The sequence below is a fragment of the Cupressus sempervirens genome, chromosome 9, assembly GCF_028749045.1.
Source record: "Cupressus sempervirens isolate cs-2001-9-10 chromosome 9, ASM2874904v1, whole genome shotgun sequence".
NCBI lineage: Eukaryota > Viridiplantae > Streptophyta > Pinopsida > Cupressales > Cupressaceae > Cupressus > Cupressus sempervirens.
The window spans coordinates 30,193,264-30,205,843 of NC_143126.1; positions in this window are offsets into that span (position 1 = coordinate 30,193,264).

The window sequence follows — 12,580 nt, forward strand, 5'->3', positions numbered from 1 at the left end:
GGGTTTTCATATTTTATTCTTGGAGGTCTATGGTGAATTTTCTAATAATTAAGTCTTAATAAATAGATTTAATTAATAAATTAATTATTTGAGAAAATTAATATAAAATATCATGTTATTTGATATTTTGATTATAATTAGTTGAATGTGAATTATTGAGGAAAAATGAATTAAATAAAAGAAAATTAGAAATTAAAATTAATAATAATTATAAAATAATAATAAAAGTAATAAATAAATAATAATAATAAAAGTTATAAAAATTAAAATAAAAGTTATAATTATTTAAATAGAAATTATATAAAAAATAAATTGGAGTTATAAGCTTGCATGGGAATTAACGCACTTTTCTATTTCTCATGTGTCAACAACACAGGGGTTAGTGCATCAATTAAGCACATGGTGTCTACAACCCTATGGCTCATCTTGAAGGTTGGAAAAGACCGACGCTTAGTTGGTGACACCTTCCAGCTATTTCTAGAAGCATTCTAGATGTTTCCTGAAAGCTCTTTATATTCAGGCATTCATAGAAGCTTAGGGAGAGTGTTGGGAGTGCAATTGGAGCATTGGAGGACTCGAGAATTCTGAAGAAGGGAGGAGCTTGCTCTGCGGATTTTCTGAGGAAGAGCGATTTAGCATTAGAATCCAGGTAGATTCTTGTGGTTCTATTTATGCTATTTTCGTATCACACATTCCCTGTCTTCTTCTTGTCTTCCATATGTCTTCTGAGAAGTTTCATATTTATATGCATTCTTAATATGGCTAGATTAATTTATTGAAGAATTTTATATGCATAGATCTGAAAGATCACAGGGCTAGGGTTTAAATTTATAGCCAAATCCATTACAAAATTAATTGATTGAATCTATAATGCAAATATTTGAAAATTCTTAAATTGTAGATATAATCTTTGTGGAAAAAAAACATTCATGCCTCTATATTCAGATCTACATACATATACATATATATATATATATATATATATTTATATATATGCATATGTATACATTTATTATGAATCTATTATAAAATTTAAATATATATATATATATACATACATATATATATATACTAATATATATATATATATACATACATATGAATATATATATATATATATATATATATATATATAATGCACCGAATTGAACGATTGATAAATCACAGTGGGAAAACTTAATAAATTGTATTGTGATTCATATCGCGTGGAAACAATGTTAAAAAAATGTATATATTAAAATGCCATGGGCACGATTTGTACCCGATGCCTGCGAAAGGCAGAGGCCTGCCATCGTAGGTCTGCGGCGACAGGGGTACTACGTACCCACTGTCAGTGCAGTGCCTGCGACCGCAAGGACTGCATACCGCAACAAGAGTTGGGGGGGGGGGGGGGGGGTTAATTAATGATAATGTTATGCAAAAAATGTTTATGTTGAAAAAAGAAAAAAACTTTTTTGTTAAAACGTTTATAAACAAACATTATACGAAATTGATTCTCATTGTTATATAATATGGTGTCAATCAAAATTGTTAAATCAATTTTATGAAATGTAATAACTATTTATATATTTGCATATGTATGTATGTATATATATTTAAATAAATATATATATGTATATATGTAATATGTGAATATGTTAGTAATAAATTTAAGTTAATATTATTTGATAAATGATTTATATTGAAGGTTTATTTTCATAAAGGTGACTCTTTAATAACTTTCAACTATTTAATAATTTAATTGTTTTAAATTATTAAATAAAGAATTGATAGTTTGGTGGGGAATGTATCAAAAAAATATTATAACTTGGAAAATGGATTTTTAGTTCTATTAAGGAAAACTTTTATCCAAAAACAATATATGTGTTCCTCCAACATTCTTCAAACTTGTACACTTAAACTGAGATCTCTACATTTAAATTCAAGTTGTAAACTTGGTAAAACCAAAACATGTGTTTGCATTGTGTATTCTTTATGCTATTTTTTTGGGTTTTGGGTTGACTAGTGTTGACCAGTATAGGACGTCTACCAGAGGCTTAGGGGTTATGTGATTGTGATGACATGATGATGTTTTAATCTCAATTTTTATAAACCCAACCATGGTTATGTGATAGAATGCTCTATGTAATGGTTGTGATTGCTAATTGTTATAGTTGAGATTCTTATGTATGAGGCACTTGACTTAACCATTATTTTGGTCATCGATCAGTTATCCTTGATTATTTTCTAGTCACCATGATGGGACTAAAATGTGAATTTATTCTTGATGATGTCATGTTGTGACATGTTTGACTCAACCATTTTTGGAGTCTTCGATCAATATGATTAAGATATATTTTGGTTATTGAGAACCATTGGATACTTGATTATCAGTGATACTTCAGTTGCCAATAGAGAGTTGTTGTGTTCATGATTTTCTATGGATGTTTGCTCATGGAGATTTGATGCTTTTATGCATATTTGATGATTTTATGGATTATCTTTTGTGATTTTGAGTTTTATGATTCCATGAGCATTAGGGTAGGATATCTCCATGCAGTGACGAGAAGTGGCTTGCAATGGGGGCTGGGCCCCTAAGAGGCTGTCAGGGTAACTCATTGTAAGTTGGATTAATAAGTGATAACTGTATACACTAAAAATTGTCCTAAATGACTTTATTAATTTAAATTAATAATGGTCATATTCTTTTACTTATTTAATTAAAATTATTTTAATTAAATAGGTTCATTTTTGTCCTAAGTATTTAAATTTAATTTAAATACTTCCTAGCCTTAATGTGTTAAATTTAATTTGACACATGATTCTCCATTTATTCCTTTTTATTTTTTAAAATAAATTTTATTTATTTAAATCCTCCATATCCTAATTAATTTCTTCTAGACCTAAATTAAATTAAATTACATTTAATTTAATTTTTATACTAATCTATAAGCCTAAGAGTATGTGTACTCTTATGAGTTGTCATCATAAGGGTTTGCATTTTTTTTAAGCACATGGTGTCTACAATTTGAGAACTTTCTACACACATGTGCCACTTCATCATTTTATCCTTCCAACTAAGGATATGAGATAAGGTGCTTACTTGATAATCCTTATCCTTATCTTTTAGACACCCTCTAGATGTTTCTTGAGAGTCTTTAAATAGAAGCCTTGTCTCAAGCATTGCATATAGAGCATTATTGGATTGCATTGACACGCCGTCGCTTTGAGTCTAGAATCACCACATTGAGAGCTTGCATTATAGCTACATTTCCATATGGAGTTCATAGGCTGCATATTAGTGACTTGATAGTTGGTAAGATTTACATTTTGTATTGCATCTTAGTTTTTGTTGTGCATTTATATTTAGTTTACATTCTAGTTTAGTTTTCATTCTAGTTATTAGTTTGCATTCATAGATAGTTTTCATCATTTCATGTTCATTGCATCATAGAATACCTTTGAGTGTGACTTCCTCCATAGTCATATCTTGAAAGTATTCTTCTTTTCATATAGTCTAGGATCATATTGCACATTCACTTTGCACTCACACTCACATTTGCACTTCCACACAAGAGATTTACTTATTGTTGTGTTTGTGAGAGCATACCACACCCTCCATCAAAGATACATCAACAATGGCTACACATAGTTGCCCTTGTTGAGTAGTAGAGGTAGTTGGACTTTTGGTTTGTTGGTTGCTTTTGTGAATTTCTTTTAAAATTAGCTTGATTCTTTAGGCTTCCAGCAATTTGTACATTTTTCCAGCACATTTTGGCATACCCGGTGGGACCCACGTCCCTGATCTCACTTCAATAGTTCGCTAATAAAGGTTTTTGCAGTTTGGATTAGCATTTTGTTGTCTTCGATAGTCTCAGTGTCGTCTGCGTTGCGCGTCTTTGCATATCAGCATCTCCGTAGATCAGTGTTTGCGTTGCCGCCAAAAAAAATAGGTTCTTTTTTTTTTATCGTCTCTGTCTAATTTATTCTATCTTCTATGTTAGGGTTTTTTCATCTGCACTAATTTCTTTGTCATTTGCGCACTATGATCTATCATCTTCGATCTGAAATTGGCGTCTCAGATTTGTATTCTAGCGTCTTTATTTTTCATTTTAGCATCTGCGCTATGCATTTTGGCATCTGCGCTCTGCATTTTGGCGTCTATACTCTACACTTTGGCATCTGTGCTCTGAACTTTGGCGTCTGTGCTCTGCACTTTGTCATCTTCGTGTTTTAGCATCTTCGATTATTAGCGTCTGCGACTATTGAGGTTTAAACTAACGGTTAACAATTTTCTTGAGCATTTTGTGAGTTTGCAAGTTGAGGATTTATGTTAAAGGATGAACTAGAGTGTAAAAGGCTTGGTCACATTTGAAATTGGAGCGTTTTAAATGGGTACATTTAGTATAGAGCACATTTGGATTTTGGCCTTAAAATGAAATCACTTCTAAAGCCTTAAGGAAAATTAACTTCATTCCAGCTTGTTCATTTCAACATTTTCATTTTTAGCATTTTTATTTTCAGCATTTTCTTTTAGTATTTTATTTTCTGCTATTTAAAGTTGGAAAGAACCTTGTATGCTCTAAACACACGTGTCTTCAATTAGAAGTAGCAAACTTAAATTTTTGTGGGTAACGAACAAGTGTCTTTTAAACCCCAAGTCCACTTACGTATTATCTCCCCTCGTGCCTTTGGGCGACCTTGGGTGCACAAGAAATAAGTGGATTTGTTTTTTATTTCATTAGGAGGCCTACTTGGGGATTTCATCACCCCTTGGGACATCCTCAACTCCAGCATTCTGGAAGAGTATAAAAATCAAGAGGTGAATCGAAAGACACCTCTCTTGGAAGTGTAAATATTGTCACTCTTGGCTAAGCCCCAAAGAACTTATACCTTTGGGAAGTGAAGGAGGAGATTTGGGTTACCATCTCCCCCCGGTTGTGTGGCAGTATTTCCTTTCATCTACAGAATTGGGCCTCACGTACCTAGTGTATATTGAGGACGCCCTTTAGCTAAGCCTTGTACAGCCTAGTCTCAGCCTTATTAGGATTGTTGTTGTGTTTGGTGTGTTTGTTCAAATAATCAAAAAATCAAAAAAAAATAAAAAAATAAAAATAAAAAAAAAAACAAAAAACTTCAAACAAGCCAAAAAATGAGTGAAATTTGTGAGGGAACCTTTGCAGTAAGATAGGTTAGGTGAGGTCTCTTTGACTCATAGTCATCTTTTGGAAGTTTTTGGCATTAGAGTCACATTTTGAGTTTTGGTTGAGTTTATTTTTGATGTCAAAAAGTTTGAGTCTTGTTTTGTTCTTGCCATGACCAAAAAAGTCAACCAAGCCAAGCATAAGAAAGTGAAACTGTCCAAACCACCTATCTACAAAGAAAGGAAGAGACTAACCCATGGTGACAAACAATTCAGCTACGCGATCAAGGACATTCAAAAAGAGGAAGCTAGGAAAGACCACTATGATAGGATCACCTATAACGAAAAACTTCGGAACTGGTCTGCTTTTCCAAGTGTAAACCCAAGGTTCTTATTTCCTGTAAACAAAAATTGAATCAACTATATAAGTGGCCATCATACATTCATCTTTCTTATTCATTTCCATTTCTTCCATCTTCAAACTTTCTTCTAAGAGAGCTAAAAACCTAAAAACATCTTTTTATCGTGACATTAGACCTTACATTCATAAGCAAACACCATATCCTAATCACATTCTCTTATTTGGGACCACAAGTTAGTCTCCAGATAGAAAGCAATCCATTTAGTGTCCTATCTTGCCTATAAGATCATATTTGACTATCTTTGGTAAGAGAAAGATACTCAAGTCTTACTTATTTGGGATCACAAGTCAATCTCTAAATAGTAAGCAATCCACTCAATACCTTACCTTGCTTATTTGGGACCACAAGTCAGTCTCCAAATAGTAAGAGATCCATTTGGTGTCTTATCTTGCCTACAAGATCATATTTGACTATCTTTGGTAAGAAAAGGATACTATTATCTTTCAATATCACTTTGTTTGCTAAACTAAGCTCTCTTGTTCAAATTTGGGTAGTTGACCCACTGATCATCTAAGGTTAAGAGCTCTCATTTTCATTTTCTATTTCTCTCATAAGCCTTCATTCATAATTTGGCCTTCTTGATCCACTGATCAGGAAGGTTTACATTCAACCCCAAAACACATTTGTGGGAATCAACAAAGCAATTAGAAATGGACAATCTTCCTCCCTCAGCTGCAACTTCATTAGGGGATGTGCTTCCCTCTAATCCGAATCTTGGTATGCCTAGTATCCAAGAGCCACAACAACCTTTTCATAATAGCAATCCAGGTGATAATAATGAGGAAGTATACCAAGATGAAGACCCTATTGATTTCAGTGATATTTCTAGTGAGGTTAAGACCTTCCTTGTAGACCCTTACAATGTAGAAATGATGGAGAAATCCATTAAGGCAAATAAGACCGACATATTCTTAAATCTGATCAAGGATGGTGTTAACGTTCCTACAAGTTTTGATGAAAACATCCTATTTACTCAAGTCAAGAAAGGTGGTGCTCCCTTAGCATCTAGTTCAAGTGCAATGCCAACATCAAGTGGAAAAGGACCTACAGTGACAACTAGTGCAATGCCTACATCTAGCACTTTACCACAGCCAACGCTTCAAGCCAACCCTAAAATCTTTCAACAATTCATCAATGCTCTATCAAATCTTGCCACATATGCTAACACTCCACAAAACATCTCAACAACTTCAAATGTAGGAGGACTTGGTATTAGTCAAGCACCAACTCAACCAATGGTTATTTCTACACAGCCTACACCTTCACCTCAGTTGCATGTGCCTACGATCATGGTAACAACATCGACGTCAAATGCAACAAGTGCATATCGACAGGGTGGTTCAAATGGAGCAACTCCACCACCCCAGTAGTCACAAGCACAAATGAACTCTGAAGTAACACATCTTGCTCAAATGTTTCATGAACTACGAAATGAGGTGCACAGCACAAACAATAAAGGGGTAAAACACTTGTCTCTTGATGAGATTTGTCCTTTTGATAAATCTTTTCCTGTTACTCCATTCCCGGTTGGTTTTGAGATTCCAAAGTTTGACAAATATATGGGAAAAACATGCCCTATCGCACATGTAAGGGAGTTCTATATTTTGTGTCAAGAGGTGGCATACAGTGATGATTACCTTAAGAGACTCTTTCCACGAAGTCTCGGAGGCCCTGCATTTGAGTGGTTCATAAATCTGCCTAAGGAGTCTTATACTACCTTCGATGAATTGGAAAATAAGTTCATAGCACAATACTCTTACAACACAGACAATCAGGTTTCATTAAGTGACTTGTGTAATACTAAGTAACGAAATGGAGAAACTTTTGCCAATTTCTTGCAAAGATGGAGACATCTTGCTAGTCGTATGCCATACAAAATTGAGGACTCTCATCTTGTAGATATGGTCATCAAAAATTTGATACCCGAAATGTCCTTTCATTTGAAAATGGTGAGTCCTGAGGACTTTCCTACTCTAATCAAAAAGGGTAAAAACATTGAAAGTGGACTTTTAGAAAAAGGCACCATCAAAAATTATAGTTCTTCATCTTCCCATAATGAATCGAACAACGATAACAAGTCTAGATCATGGTCTAAAAATAGGGGTGTTATGCACGATGGTGTTACAGATGTCAAAAGCCTTCGAGGAAGTAGCAACAATAATTACCGCAACCGTAACAACAATAACTCAAATCAAGACAACCAGGGTAATTAGCAAACTCAATTCTTTCCGCGTAACAATTACAATCGTGATTATGATTGAAATAGGACATTCACCAACTTTCGTGAACCATTGGAAGCCATCTTTCAAAAGGTGGTAGATCATAACTTGATGGTGTTTCCTAATACACGTCCTTTTGATGAAAATCAACCAAAACCTAGGTGGTATCAAGAAAATGAATATTGCAAATATCATCGTGTCAAAGGACATGATACCAATAAGTGTTTCAAACTCAAAGTGTTTATCCAAAACCTTGTTGATAATGAAGAAATTGAAGTAGAAGGAGGTCCTTCCTCTAAGAATGCTAAGTTGAAAATATTTCAAAAGCCATTTCCCAATCACAATGATGGTAACAATAATACGAATCAAGCCTCCACATCAAACATTGTACCTTATGATTACTCTACTAACCACATATCAGGGTTTGACTCCTTGTGTGGTAAAATAGATACCAACGATATATGTGGTTTTGACTCCTTGTGTGGTCACATTGAAAGGGTAGACACTCATGTGAATACCCTTGTCTTACAAGCAGCTGATTGTGATGCAACCACTCGACATGGAAGACTCACTTTGCAAGCAGCTACTCCTAATAATAGTAATTCACCAGCTCCACACACACCTGTTGCGTCGTCCACTCCACAAAGGCCCACTTCACGCTATGATATATTATCCCAACTAGGTAAGACTCCTGCACAAATATCCATCCTTAAGCTTCTTACCACCTCGCCTGTACATAAGGAAATCTTGGAAAAGGCCCTTTTAGAGTCCCGTGTCCCTGATAATATTAATGCCGCCCAATTCACTGCCATGATTGGAAACCTTGCTGCTCAACAACATTTGGTCTTCACAGATAAAGATTTCCAAGCTCCCAATCCCAACCATGATAATATGTCACTCCGTATTGAAGTCCTTATATAATGACATAAAATAAAAAGAGTCCTCAGAGGCAATGGATCCGGTCTAAATCTTTGTACATTAAAGATGATTTGTTTCCTAGGACTTCCAGAGGATCTCCTTGATTCTAGCAAAAGAATTACTATAAAAGCATATGATGGAAGAGAAAGGGAATCAAAATGAGTTATTATATTTCCTCTCAAAGTTGGACCAGCCATTATCAATACTGAATGTCATGTCCTTAATTTAGATTTTCCATATAACATCTTACTTGGTAGACCATGGATACATACTCTCAAAGCAGTGCCTTCCACATATCACCAATGTTTGAAATTCCCGCACCAAGGACGAGAAGTTACAATTCCAGGGGATCCTACACCTTTTGAATTTTATAGAAGATTGGAAGGTACTCCGGCAAATCTTTGTCCCATAAGTGAGTTTTTTGTAGTCATACCTAAGCCTCTTGTCATTAAAGAAACTGCTTCCCTTACAGTACTAGAAACAACCCATGAGAGTTCAAATTCCCATAAAGGAAAAGAGAAAGTTGAAGATGCTAAAGTTAGCACTACAGGGAAAAAGACCACCTTTACTGACTTGGGAATGGGAGAGTATAAGTTCGAAAATGCCTTGTGTATTGGAAAATTACCACTCTCCCCTCGTTCCCTTGGAAAGCCTTCACAATTGCCATCCTCTACTAATAAAGAAACCATGCAGGTTAACAAAATGACATTTGAACATTGGGGTTCCCTTAGTGATGAACACATGGAAGATAATATTTTGGATTGGTTATATTATGATGGAAAAGACGAACCTATGGAGTTTCCTAAGGACAAATATGTCAAAGCACTTCCCATTGTTGAAAGCATGGGATATCATGGTACTGGTCTTGGCCCAAATGAAAATGGAATTAGACAACCCCTAGAAGCTAATAGCTATCCTAAAAGATGCGGTTTGGGTTCCCTCAAACCTAAGGTTACCTTTTCTGACAACTATTTGGCCGAACCTAAATCTGAGACTGAAGAGGAGGAATTCTTTGAAGTGCCTTTCCAATACGTTGAAGATGACCTAAATAATCTTGTCCATACCATTACCATAAATGACCTTTCATCTGTTGATCTACCTCTCACTAACCATGACATGATAGACTGGGACCTTCAAGATATGCCACCAAGTTTGGACATTTGCAATTCTTATGAGGCAGTGATGGCACTCTTTGGCCTTAAGAATCTTCAAGATTATGAGCATGAGATCCAATATGATGAAAAAGCCTACTTTGGTAGCCAAATCAACTCTCTTAGTCGCAAAAATGAAAAGGAAAACAAAAATAAAAAAATCAAAGAAACATCATCTAGTGAAAACCCTTCTAGGGAACTTTTGGATGAGGAAAAAGATAAAATAAAGGACACATCTTCTGGTGAAAACCTCGTAGAGGTGCCAGAAGAGGGAGAGTTGAATTTTCCATTTAGATCCTTGTCGCCAGAAAATTCATCCATTTTGAATGAAGACACTATTGCAATAAACTTGGGAACAGAAGATAATCCACAGATTACCTACATTGCTACCACCTTGAGTCCTGAAGAACAAAAAGCTATGACAATATTCTTGAAAAAAGGAAAGATCAACTTTACTTGGACCTATAAGGATATGCCTAGATTGGATACAGATTTAGTGGTACATCATTTGACAGTTGATCCCAAAATCAAGCCAGTAAAACAAAAGTTGCGTAAAATGCATCCTAAGGTAGCACTTTTAGTCAAGGCAGAATTACAAAAGATGCTAGAAGCAAAGTTCATTCGACCCATTGACTATCTTGAGTGGACATCTAATATTGTTCCTATAGGAAAAGCATCTGGGGGTATTCGTGTTTGTTCTGATTTTTGAGACTTAAATCTCACATGTCCTAAGGATGATTTTCCACTACCCAACATAGACATCATAGTGGATCTGACAGATGGACATGAGATGTTGTCTTTGATGGATGGATTTTCCGGTTATAACCAAATCAAGATTGCAGAAGAGGATCAACATAAGATGGCATTTATCATGCCTTGGGGAACCTTTTATTATTAAGTCATGCCCTTTGGTTTGAAAAATGCTGGCGCCACATATCAACGCGCGATGACTACCATATTCCATGATCTTCTGCACATCATAATGGAGGACTATGTTGATGACATCTTAGGAAAATACAAGACTAGAGAAGCCCACATTGATGTCCTTACTACTATTTTTGAAAGATTGGAGAAGTACAAAGTGCGCCTTAATACAAAAAAGTGTGTATTTGGGGTCAAATCTGGTAAATTATTAGGTTACATTGTATCTAGAAGAGGAATTGAAGTAGACCCTGCAAAAGTAAAGGCCATCATGGATATGCCTCCTCCTTCCACATTAAGAGAGCTTCGCAGTTTTCAAGGAAGATTACAATCAATCAGAAGATTTGTGTCACAGCTAGCTGATAAAGTTTATTCCCTTCAACATTTTCTTCGTAAGGGAAATCAGTTTCAATGGGATTGCTTGTGCCAAAAAGCATTTGAACAAATCAAGGCATATTTGACTAATCCTCCAGTCTTAGTCCCTCCAGTAGCAGGACGACCATTGATCTTGTACATTTCGGCTACTTCAATTGCCTTAGGAGCACTCCTAGCACAATTAGATGATAATAGAAATGAACAAGCCATATATTATCTCAGTCAAACACTAGTTGGTTATGAGTTGACTTACACTGCTATTGAAAAAGCATGTTTGGCCGTGGTCTTTTGTACACAGAAACTATGTCATTATATGCTTAATCATACTACATTTCTCATTGCCAAAATTGATCCACTCAAATACCTATTGTCAAGAGCCGCCCTCATTAGTCGAGCAGCAAAGTGGGTCTTAATCCTAAGTGAATTCGACATTGTGTATAAGGATCGTAAAGCTATTAAGGGACAAGTCATTGCAGATCAGTTAGCTGAAGCACCTCTTCCAGGCAGTCACCCTATTGTGGCAGACTTTCTAGATGATACCATTATGACTATAGCCCCTAGTATATCATGGAAACTATTTTTTGATGGATCCTTCACACAAAAGGGATCGAGGGCAAGAGTTTTGTTTGTAACACCACAAGGGGATTTAATTCCTAAGTCCTACAAAATTTCATTCCCTTGCACAAATAACATAGCTGAGTATGAAGCATTAGTGATAGGAATGCGTCAAGCCATTAAATGGAATATTAAGAATCTTCTTTTCTTTGGAGACTCACAACTGGTTATCAAACAAGTGACTGATGAATATCACACCAAAGATGAGAAATTTTTGCCCTACCACCGAATAGTTGAGAATCTTAAGCAACACTTTACAGAAATTGTCTTTCAACAAGTTCCAAGGGCTAACAATAAAGTAGCAGATGCCATGGCCACTATTGCTTCTATGATTGCCATGCCAGTATATAGTCCAAAATGTGAGTTTCTTGTTGAGAATCTTGTTACTCCTACTTATGAGCAGAATGATTCTGAAGTGGTGTGCGAGATCGTTGGTCCTGAGTCTCCATGGTATGCCGACATTTTTGCCTATCTACATCATAAAACTATTCCCATAACCCTCACTCCAAACCAAAGTAAGACCTTTATTCGTCGAACCACTCGCTATACCATTATAGGTGATACCCTTTTTTGAAAACACTTTGATGGAAACCTCCTCCAATGTCTCAATTCAGATGAAGCTAAAACGGTGTTAGAAGAGGTTCACCAAGGGATTTGTGGTGCCCACTCTAGTGGTTTTATGTTAGCGAAAAAGCTTCTTAGGACAGGTTATTATTGGCCCACTATGGAAGCAGATGCATATCATTTTGTGAAAAGATGTATCCCTTGTCAGTAGCATGGCGATTTGATACACGCTCCCACCCAAGAATTGCAACCTACCATCACACCATTGCCTTT